The 12603-nt window shown below is 35.0% G+C and overlaps 1 protein-coding gene across 4 annotated transcripts in view; it reads left to right on the top strand.

Moving 5' to 3' along the window:
* The window catches only part of LOC116180612 (sex peptide receptor-like), a 561029-nt gene that overhangs the window by 253757 nt on the left and 294669 nt on the right, over positions 1–12603 (top strand). The gene's annotated exons all lie outside the window — the stretch shown is intronic.

Here is a 12603-nt window from a genome sequence, read left to right on the forward strand (position 1 = left end):
GCTCTTAAAAACAAAGTTTTAAAAAATGCAATTAGTTTTTATTAGCAAAGACGATTTAAAAAACTGAAATCCTATTATTTTCAATTCTTAAGAGGGATACGACGAACGACGAGAGGGAAAGTTTTGCTGACGCAAACGCTACGTGAAAAGACTAGTAGATTTTCATTCATTATCGCGACGGCTTTGTCAGACACACAAAATTTAATGGAATTATGTTAAGTCCCCTCCAAAAAGAATCGTATTCTATTCATTTTCCAAGAGGAAGTTCTAGTATTATTAGGTACACGTCAATTACAAGAGTTTGCTTAGAGTACGACAATTAACCATTGTTCTCCAACATTGACTGTTTAGTGAAGCGATGTGTGAATAATAGATCAAATAATACACACTGCGTCTTACTCCAGATACTCATTAATGGGTTTCATCGGAATTCCGATTGTCTTCCCGTTCGGAACACAATTAACCACAAATATTTGAGTTCTATGCTTTTGTTCTAATGAGGAACGCTTATAAAACACGTTGAAAATATTAGTTTTATTCACGCATGTTTCAACTACTTACCCCCCAGCATCCCAAAAGTCGGCCTACCACTTGTGACACATCATTGAAATCCCTCAATTCTTTGTTTGGATAACAAATTCATTTATTAAACAAAACGGTGAATTTTTGTTGACTAAGTGGAACGTAAATTTAATTACAGAATATTAATTATTAATGAATGTATAAAAGTCTTCTACAAAATTTATCACATACAAGCGCGAATTTCACTAATAATCACTTCGGCATCGATGTTGGAACTGCTATTAGTAATTAATCTAGAAGGCGTATCAATCGAACTTAGGGCAACTTGCATTGTCGCTGGTATCATTTGTTCTCACATGGAACATCGATTCTTATACTCCGTTAATCATATAAAAGTGCAAATCCGACACGCTTAATTAAACAAACATTTCGATTCGCGTTGAAGGAAAGAACTTGCAGGGGGATTTAGTTATTTGAATCTCCAAGCATCCCCAAGTAATAACGTTGTCAATTTAAGGCAGCCAGCGACCGCGTAAATTCCTATTACACGTCCATTATGCATTCTCAACGGATGCTAATGAATGATAACGACTGGGTGAAAAGACACCCTGTCGCCGTTACCACGTGTTGCAAACAGATTCAATTTGGTCATTGGTCCGTTGGACAAACTTGGGTAACTGACAGGGCGATGAAGACGAAGAAAAAAGTTATTCGTTTCTAAAAATTTAGGAAATTCGTCAAGAGTATAATTTCTGAAGCTGGAGGGTTGTTTTACGAGGATTTTTATACTCGGCCTAACGTATTATGTCTATTTGTATTTGAATAAAAAAACCAAATCTGAAATGGTAATGAAATAATTTATCTTGAACGTTTATTACCTTTTAATTTAATGCCTTTACATACACAAATTTGAAATTACACGCGGTTGCGTGTTCCGCATGATGAATGCGACGTATTCAAAATCGGCTTAATTTTCATTTCGTTTGACGTTTGTATTTCATTTTTCCGTCATAAAGAAAAATCTCCGAAAATCTTTTCTCATGTACTATAATTGCCCATATTTTCGCAATCTAAAAGTAGACCTTTGTACAAATACTGTACCGTTTACTTGTCAAATCTGCACTGCGTTTATTGTAAACCGTGCGATCAATACCTAAACTCAAACCATTACTACACTGAAAAATATTTTGAATTTCCATTTTAAAGTTTTATAGGACGTCGACACTAAAAAAGACAAACACATCGCAAACGCACACGTAACTACAATTTTTTTTATTTGTTAGGGCCCGTGAGAGCAGTTTATACCCAAGTGTGTAACGCCGAAAACCCAGGGCGGGGGAACTTTCAAACAAACTACCTTAATTCTATTGGTATACATATACAGGGTGCCCATTATGTATGGAGTATACACGGTGTCCATTTTTCGAGTGCCACTATGGGGATCTCGCTTACCTTAAAAGATAGAAAGTTGGTTAAATGGGGGCGAATTTCCTTGCTGAATAACCATCTGAAAAGAAATTTAAAATATCATCAATAGTTCTAAAAATATCACAAAAAAACGAAACTTTCTGATTTTCGTTTTTAATTTTTTCATGATAAACTAGTCGTGCTAGACATTTCTAATTAACACATTATTCGAACACTTTTCAATGGAGATTTCGAATGTGACATCTCGGTTTAAATAACTTTTAAGATAACAGAGGAACACGTGGCAACTTTAGTTTTTCTTATGGGCGCCATTTTTAATTTTGAGATTTTAAGATTACGTCTTTTTTTATCTTTACGACGATATATCACACATGGTGGTTCAGTATCACATTTTTCGTAAAATACAATTTTTAATTTTTTGGGAAGAGTGCTTTGGAAAAACAAAACGTTCTTTTATTGTGAACAAAAGTTTGACAGTTTGATGCATATGTCCGGTTGTAGCGTTGGCATCAGGGAACTAGATGTGTTTTCGATTTTCATATGAACAGAATTGAACCTTCGTTTTGCAAGAAAATTATAATTCAAAATAGAACAAAATACATAAGAATAAATAATATTTTAGCAATAAAACTAGCACAAACGTAAATGACACTGCTTGAAATAGGTCAACATTTTGTTCACAACAAAAGAACGTTTTGTTTTTGCATAGCACTCTTCGCATAAAATGAAAATTGTATTTTTAGAAAAAATGTGATACTGAACCACCATGTGTGATATATCGTTGTAAAGAGAAAAAAAGACCTAATCTCAAAATGTTAAAATTCAAAACGGTGCCCATAAAAAAACTAAAGTTGCCACATGTTTCTCCGTTATCTTGAAAGTTATTAAAAACGGGATGCCATATTCGAAATTTCCATTAAAAAGTGTCTGAATAATGTGTTAATTAGAAATTAATTTACCATGAAAAAGTTAAAAATGAAAATCAGAAATTTTCGATTTTTTGCCATATTTTCAAAACTATTGAAGATATTATAAATTTCTTTTTAGATTATTATTCAGCACGAAAATTCGCAACTTTGCCCGAATTTAACCAAGTTTCTATCTCTTAAGATAAGCGAGATCCCCATAGTGGCACTCGAAAAATGGACACCGTGTAGTATATGTCTCGGTAAATATCGGCTGTATACAAAATTGTCTATATAATATTTTATTTCCCATAACGATAAGGCAATATTGAGTTTGTTGTTATTTTAGAAAACAAATGAGTAACGAAAAACAATTGAATTTTGTAAAATAGCAATGCACCTTTCATTAGGGTCATTTGGCAGATTTTTTTTTCTAATAATAATATATATATTAATGTTTACAGAACAAGTTAAAAATTCTTCAAAGTTATAGCATGAATTATTAGCATCCTTATACAAAAAATTTAATTTTTTTCACCACTGGTCCTCAGTTAATGGCGAACATTTTTAAAAAATTGCGATGAAAGCCATTTTACTGCTAATTTCGTTTTATCTTTAACGTTTATTACGACGTTCAATTGTTTTATTTTGATGTAGGATATCTAGATTAATGTTATTGATGTAACTACTCAAACAATGTCATCGAAAAAACTCGATCAAAAGGTGCATTGCCATTTAAAAAAGTTCAATTGTTTTTCGTTACTCATTTGTTTTTTGAAAAAAAACCTTGCTATGTTCGGTTTTGGAATATTGACGCGGTATACTACATTCCATACACACTGGGCACCCTGTATTTCATTTACAGTTGATATTTGTGCTTACATTGTTTATTTTGTGTTTATTATAACGAGCTTCTAGCGAGTTCATAATTTTGCGATGTCTGTCCGTCTGCCCGTTAGCACTCGAAGGGCGCGATTACGATGAAATTTTCCAGATAAGATTTTTGATCATATTCGTAGATTGGAATTCGTAATTGGCAATGTAGAGCAACAAGTAAAGAAGGCACTTTTAACATCGGCTAGTTAGCATCTGAATGGGAGGCAAAATTCATATCAGCTTACCTGTGCCCCAGTGGTCGGCCCCAAATATTCTAATCGTATTTTCACAACCATAGTAGGATGAAAAAATGGGTCATTAACAATCAACATTGGCGTAGGCAACCCCCTCTAACGGAGGTTCTCAAAATAAATTAACGTGCCGCCACGTCGGAACTCTAAGAGAAAGTGGCATAATTATGTAGCAATTTTCATAACATTGTGGTGATGGTCGGTTATTTTCAATGCATAAGCAATTTTGTTTAAAGTAATTTTAATATTCCTAAAGGAATCGGCCCGTGAAGATTATTTGCATGAAATAGATTTTGTATTGCATTGATAAATATCCAACCAAACAACGGATTTTTGGTTATTTTGTTTGATTGATTGCAAAATTGCGTTTAATTTCAGTTATACCATTCTTTTGGTTGGATTAAAACTTGGTGTAGCCTTCAGAGTTGTATGTATATTTTCTCTAGGGAAATGTATCAGTAATTTACTATGTAGTAAAGACGAATTTTGGATTAAGGATTAAATTTAGCATTGATGCATGATCACGAGACAGGTGTTTTATTTTTGTGTATTTAAGTACAAATTTAAGTCAAACTTGGAAAGACAAATGGAATTTGATGAATCAGGCAGAGCGTAAGATTTTGAATTTCAGGTTTTCAGAGGAGATAAAGGGCCGCAAGGTAAGGGGGATAAAAACATTTTTATTACTGAGCTAGCCGTGGGTCAAATAAAAAATAGTGGTCTTTGTTTTAGTAAAAAGCTCGAGCGAATGAGCGAGTGTTTCATGTAGAGCGAGATATTACAGGTGGAATACCTTTGAAATTCCCTTCAAAAGGCGTGGAACTCTTAGAAAATTGAGGAGGTATTCCTGTGCAATTTTTGAGAAATGAAAGGGTGTAACTCAAGTCGATTTTGTCCCTTTCTGTAGGAACGTAAAAGACCATGTTAGCCACCTCGATAGTTTGTGCAAATTCGCCCCCCTGACTGAGACGGTGCGTTTCTTTATCAAATAACACCCTCATATTTCAACCCCTTAACGTAATATAAATTAAAGGATCGGTGTTGTAATTATTATTAACCGTGCGAAGCTAATAAGCGTTCGCAACATTCAAAAATCCTATTAAGCCGACGCCGAAGAAATTAAACCCAAATTAGATAAAGCCCTCCCTGCACATAAATCACACTTTAAGAAAAGCTTTATCAGTGCCGTTGCGTAAGCTGCTGGAAAGGAATCTGTGCGTTTTTCAGCTGTCAGTTGATAGTTCATAAGTAAATCAGTTAACTTGAGAGTTTGAGAAAACGAACAGGTTAAGTCAAATTTGGGAAAACATTAAAATCGAAACTGCAAGCGTATTTTGATTGATCGATTGCAAGCGATTTGTTAACAGTAAATCGCTTCAAATATGGAAGACGCAAAATGGGAAACGCTTCTTTTAAAAGAAAAACAAACGTCGTCCGCAGGTAAGCGGGCAGGTATTTTTCAATTCAAAGATAAATTCTTACAGCCTCAGTTTTATTTCCTCTCCCATTACGGCCGGTAGAACTACTGAATATTTAATTTTTATGTTCGTGTTCGCTTGTCCATCGGTTTTATTGGCTACGGGGTGGATTATTCACACCCTTCGATCTATTGTAACGCTTCATTCTTCGCCATATTTAGTCTAGTCATTTCCATTATTAAACATCGCGTCTAATGGACGACGTTTTTAAATTATGCTACCGAAATCAGGTTTTCGTGTTAATTATACAAAGTGCTTCCGGTATCCGTAAACAAAATCAAGGGGATTGCGCGACGGAGTCGACTTTTATGTATACGACCTGTCGGGGATAGGGTGATATAACCGACTGTGTTTTGTTTTTTTGGAATTACATTACTTGCTCATTCGAAACTTAAATTGGAAGGAAAAACACCGCCCGTTTTAATTTTTCTTGTCTTTTCTTCAACGCTCAAACCAAAATTTGCACTTTTTACCCTTTAAGTCGGCCATCAAATTCCCAATTCTTATATTTCGGGCAGATTTTTCAAAATTGGACCACTATATTAAGTGTACCTTTTAGCTTATTATCTAGGATTCATCTGAGATCGACCGGAAAAGGATACCTCCAGCATCGAAGATAAGTAGAATGGGACAATAGATGAGGGGATACTTACAGTGCGGGGGTTGTAAATTTCGTAATACAGTGAACATTTTTATTTCGTTGATAGATTATGTTTAAATAATGTATAAACAACCCTTAAACTGCCCTTCAATAATAAATTTCCGTATGCTTTAAGCTTGCCAAATATTTTAAGTAATTCACACTATAACTTATAGAATACTTAGAATGCGGGGGTTGTAATTTTCGTAATACAGTGAACATTTTTATTTCGTTGATAGATTATGTTTAAATATTGTATAAACAACCCTTAAACTGCCCTTCAATAATAAATTTCCGTATGCTTTAAGCTTGCCAAATATTTTAAGTAATTCACACTATAACTTATAGAATACTTAGAATGCGGGGGTTGTAATTTTCGTAATACAGTGAACATTTTTATTTCGTTGATAGATTATGTTTAAATAATGTATAAACAACCCTTAAACTGCCCTTCAATAATAAATTTCCGTATGCTTTAAGCTTGCCAAATATTTTAAGTAATTAAACTATAACTTATAGAATACTTAGATGCGGGGGTTGTAATTTTCGTAATGCAGTGAACATTTTTATTTCGTTGATAGATTGCGTTTAAATTATGTATAATCAACCCTTAAACTGCCCTTCAATAACAAATTTCCGTATGCTTTAAGCTTGCCAAATATTTTAAGTAATTCAAAATATAACTTATAGAATACTTAGAATTCGGGGGTTGTAAATTTCGTAATACAGTGAACATTTTTATTAAGTTGATAGATTACGTTTAAATAATGTATAATCAACCCTTAAACTGCCCTTCAATAACAAATTTCCGTATGCTTTAAGCTTGCCAAATATTTTAAGTAATTCAAACTTTAACTTATAGAATACTTAGAGTGCGGGGGTTGTAATTTTCGTAATGCAGTGAACATTTTTATTTCGTTGATAGATTGCGTTTAAATTATGTATAATCAACCCTTAAACTGCCCTTCAATAACAAATTTCCGTGTGCTTTAAGCTCGCCAAATATTTTAAGTAATTCAAAATATAACTTATAGAATACATACAATGCGGGGGTTGTAAATTTCGTAATACATTGAAAATAAAATCTTGAGGGTGTAAAATTTTCTTTGGCCTAAATTTTAGATTAGGAACAAGATATCGAGATGCAGTTTTCGCTAGATTGTTTAGACATCATTTAGCTACTTTTTCATGAAGAAAAAATCAAACCAACGCATTTAATTTTTTTGAGAAAATTAACCATTTCTGTCGGAATGTCGAAAAAAGCCCTCAAGCGGCGATTCCAAATTGCAGTTACGCTCCCTAGCGGCCATTGCAGAAACTTAAAAACTATTTTCCAGGTTTTTCTCGTGGCCGTTTTAGTAATAAATTTTTTTACCGCAAGCCTCTAAGATGGACAGGTTCCCAAATACAGTACCTCGCATTCTCATTTGGCCACCCTGTACATATACCAGATTTCAGGCAGGCTCCCGGATACCGCCACGACAAGCCCTTTAAAGTGACGATTCAGGAGCTTTATGCTGAGAGATTTATTTGTCGTAACGTAATTAATTAGAGTACCGCTACTCCAGTTTATTTCCAAGGTTAATGTGGGTTTTCGAGTATATGGAATTGAAAACGCTTTCTTAGAGCTAGCTCCAGGAAAGTTGAAGAATTTAAGTCAATTTCAATCCTAAATTGAGGGGCCTTCAAGCCAAGATATTGTTAAAGATAAAGATTGTTAAATCTGCGAGTTTTCGATAGCTCTACGCGAAAAAGGATAACGTTTTCATTGGATTTGTTTAGATTCGCTCATTACGTGAATGAGAAGAAATACCTTAAGAATTTACTTTCGTGTCAGGATTCATTAGTACACAAACATTAAGGACCCTCCGTTGGTGAAAATATTTTTAATAAAACCGCACATCTTGTGAAAATGAGAAAGAAAAGCGAGGAGAGCTTTTCATGTGTCATTTAACAGTGCTCGCAAAAAATAACCATTACTAACGATTTCTGAGATATACTACATTACGAATAATGCGATTCGACTTAAATTAAATCCGAAATCCAATTTGCGGGAGGTTTTCAATTTAAGAAACCGGCAAAGCCCCCACTGGCGAGTGTAAGTAGTATTTATGACGCCTTTTGATTACCGCTTCGCGTGCCTTCAGTGAAAAACTCTTCCTTTCCCTGATCATATTCGTCGCTTTTCACTTGAAGAGCAACGGTTTAAATCTTTCCCCCTAACGTCGGGCGGTTTTTTTTTGTTTTCGGCTTATATTTTATTTCGTATTTAGATAGGTCTGTCCGTAGCAGAACTGGAAAGGGTTGTAGTCTGCTCTAGAATGAAAAATTGCGCTTTTTACGGTTTTCTTTTTTAATATTGTTTCCAGACCGTCATTTTTGATTATACGGTTTGAAATTGGCGATCCCTGGAGTAGTCGCGAAAGTGAGATATATTGGCATAAATAAATCGCCATTATCCTCGTGAGCATTCCCTGTACAATAATAATATTATAGAAAATCGTCCCCGTTCCTTTTAAGTAACCCGCCCACTTTGAAATTATGAGAATACCGGAAGCGTTTTTCCTGACTATCATGGAATTCAAATGGAAATTGGCAATTTCATTTTACAAACAAGATATTCCTTTACGAGCGCCGTTGATATTGTATATACACCGTCTCCCGTCACATCTCAATTTTTACCGTCTGCCAGATTATTGAACAAAATAGCGGAAACTACTTGAAAGAGTTATAAGAGGAAATTTTATCGACGGTTTCCAGTTTATATAAAAATTTACATAAACCCACTAAGAATGAAACTAACTTTAAAAGCACTTCTTTTCAACTTCGTTCCGCCTTTTACATGCCTGATCTAGCTTTCCGAATAGACGGATCCGGGATTGTTATCATCAATTAGATCGATACGTTGCAAAAGGAAACCTGCTGTTTGTTTAATTTCTATGGCGAGGTAGGAAAAGATCGTCATCAGCACGCTAGTTTTCAGGTACCAAATTGAGTTAATGATACAGCATGTAAAACGGTAGCTTTAATTGTTGGTTTCAATTTTTCTTCGATTTTCGTAGTCGTTTCCAGTCGCTTCCTGCAGTGACACCTTTTGATCTATTGTACTCCCCGGTATTGTCTACCCTTCAAAAGAATACCTGTATCTTTAACGAAGCCTTCAATTAAACTTGAAAATGGGAAAATACCAGATCACGATCTTGCACCATAAAACAAGGTCACTTCCTTAGTTATAAGAGGAAATCCCCTTCACCACCGCCACGACTTTTCCATCAGGAAAATCCAAGGCCACAAAGTTAGTTATGTGACCTGGGAAGGTCACGACCTTGACCCAAAATCCAAGATGGCCGTTCTACTTGTATTGGATGGTCTACGAAAAATTATCGCGAGAATCATTGGGGTTGAAGCATTGCGCTGGGTGATATATGGGATGTCCTCCCAGTTTGTGTACGAAGTTCTCTGACAGTTGTAGGAAAAGGAACATTGATCTTTCCTACCCTGACAGCAGGTTGAAAAATATTGAATCCCTTTAATATAGCATGAAATTAATATAATTATTCGATCGGACATCACAAACCCATTCGGAAAATTGGAAATCGTGTTTATGAGCCGCGACTTAATTAGCAAAAAAACCTCGGTCTATAGTAAAAACCACGATACCGTGAGTAAAAGTAATGCGATCATATAAAATATGGACACGAACGCGTTAATGACTAATCAATGGCCCAATGACACATTTTTGTTCTCGGATGTTATAGTTTTAATGAGACCGAAAGGAACTCGGTACTAAGGAAGCCGAAGGTGCCAAAATGAGAAACAAATTGCTTAATTCTACGATCGGAGGAATAAATTAGAACTCTGAACGTAAATGAATCACCTTGGACTAATTAATGTTCTAAAATCACGCCAACAATCTCGCAATTCTATTGTGGACCCATGTTCCTCAAAGTAGTCCTTTCATTTTCGAGGATTCCAACCGGTACAAAGATAAAGGAACTAGACAATAGTTTACTCAACTCAAATTAAATAAAATATGGAAACAAATCACAGATCGAATTGCGAGTGACATTAGGAAATCATTTGCACCTCTCTGTAACAAATACTCGTACTCGAATTAGGGCGCCGCATTTCTTTCGAAGGAAAACCGATATACTGCAACCGAGCAAGCCTTCGGGAAATTTCTTACTTATATACGATTGCGGTTTAATCGGAAGAGTTAAGGGAGATACAAGAGCAACCATTTCAAGATTTGTAATCTAGATCGCAGACCGTTTCCTTTAAAAATTGAACGGCAGATTTCGCAATTCCAAACAGGCTATAAGTTAATATTTAATTGTCCACGTGCCCTTTTGCTCGCACGAAATTAGTTTTAGGGGAAAAAATTCCAATTCCATTTTAAGTTTAAGGGTTTCTAAGAGGGTTTTCGATTTCGATGCGCTTGTGTTATGTTATAAATTGTAATTACTGTTATAAATTAATCCATTTTAAGATTGTTATAATTGTTAGTTAATTGTAAATAAACAAAACCTATAACGGGTAGGTAGAGTTGACGCTACGTCTCAAACCCGCCACATAAACGGCCAACTAGATTAAACACACAATAAGAGTGGTGAATTGGGGGGGGGGGGGGCTAACTGGGTGCTTTCCGGCCCGAAGGGGTACGTCCACAGCTTCGCCACTGGTATAACTGCATTAGAGGGAACTCTGCTTCCTGCTGATAGCCTCTCCCCCTTCGTTCCATTAGTTCCCTAGTTAAGGAGAATCTGTTCACTAATTATATTTCCAGAATCCCCAAATGACTCAATCCAATTGCCATAGATAAAATCGATGATGGCAATTAAAATTCCATGCGTTCTCGACTAACGCCTTAACTGTTGGTTAAGGATGTGCACTTTGTTACAGCTCACATATGAAAGAAGAAGACGATCGATAACAGTTAACATTCCAACAATAGATAGAGCCATCCGTAAGTTACGGGGATCATTCAACAAATAATAAACGTAAACAATAATAATAATGCTTGCAATGAAAAAAAAAGCAATAAATAGTTGTCACTGTTAAAGTTCCAACACTCGAGGCAAACTTAAGAACCTCCAAGGGTCTTTGAGACTGGACATTTTGGGAAATCGCTATACAAGGATTAGCTCAACTTTAATATAAACCAATTGGGTCTATTTAAAATGTATATAATTATAGTTCACAACTAGAAACTTGTAGAATGTTTGCTTGCATGCCGATTCGAAAACCCTTAACCACGCAACGCTTCCCTTATCTTACATTGCTGCACAATTATTGGTTAATGTCTTAGTTAAAAGACTAGGCATACAACTTTTTCCCAATTGGAACAAATCATAGGTGGTTTTTAATGTCCAAACTCGAAGGGTTGTTCTGTTTTTTGATTTTTATTTATTTTCGCGAATGTAATTTATTTTGAATCAGCACATTTACTTAGGTATTTTTCCAGATTGTGCTTTCATAATAAAATCTGTTGTCCAGGATTTATAATCTGACTGGTTTCAAATTAGAAAAGTAATGAACTACATAGCCATAATAGAAACCGTGTTAATTTCCTGTTCGACTTAAAAGGTTTAATGATTTTCGCATCAACGGTTTTACTACTTTTAAAATTAGACAGGCGAAACGTCTGATTATAGTCACGCATTCATTTAGCATAGGGATTTAATCGCAGCAGGGGCCAAAACATCGCTTTTGAATACTTTAATAGAATACCTACTCCAAAAAGGAGCCAAAGTGAATATTTCGACTACGTCGACCAACTTAATTAAATTTATTTCCAATCCTTCTCTGCTAACTCGAATGTGCCTTTGATTATTCATGACGCGTTGCCAAAGGGTGTCCTATGAGTTATTGTAGGGCGCGCGTCTTGCGATAATACAAAATAACCACTACGATTTGCAATAAATCATAAGCCTCTGACAGAGCTATTTAGTAAAAATCATTTTATGTAACACCTAGTTAAGTCAAATTGCTCATTAATTATTCATAAATAATGCTAATCAAATATTCGTCCAACAAATTGCGAAACCTTTGTGATCACACAAGCGCTGCTGTGGTGCTAATTAGCGCACGCCCTAATGAATTTTGCCTAATTCATTATACGCAACGTTCATGTGTGACCATTTTATCAAAACAAATACTTATTTATTAATAGGAAAAAGTGTTTTTCCGAGAAATTTTGGTGTATTCGATTTTTGGTAAAAAAGAAAGGTTATACACTGCCTTTTTTTGAGCCCCGAAAAAAAAAATTGTCTCAGACCGACCCGGAAAAAAAATTTTCTTATAAAATGTGGCCTGTAAAATCCATAATTTCAAACAGTTCCAAGATTGGGCTATTAGTTCAAAAGTTACAGCCCCATTGAATTTTTTTTCGACATTGGTTTCTAGTCTATAACTTTTGATTGAGAAGTCTGATCGAAAAAGTACGAATTGTTTTGGATTCTACGCACCAAAATTAATACAAAAAAGTGTTTTCCCGAGAAATT

Source organism: Photinus pyralis, unplaced genomic scaffold (assembly GCF_008802855.1).
Source record: "Photinus pyralis isolate 1611_PpyrPB1 unplaced genomic scaffold, Ppyr1.3 Ppyr1.4_LG9, whole genome shotgun sequence".
In the NCBI taxonomy this organism is placed as follows: domain Eukaryota; kingdom Metazoa; phylum Arthropoda; class Insecta; order Coleoptera; family Lampyridae; genus Photinus; species Photinus pyralis.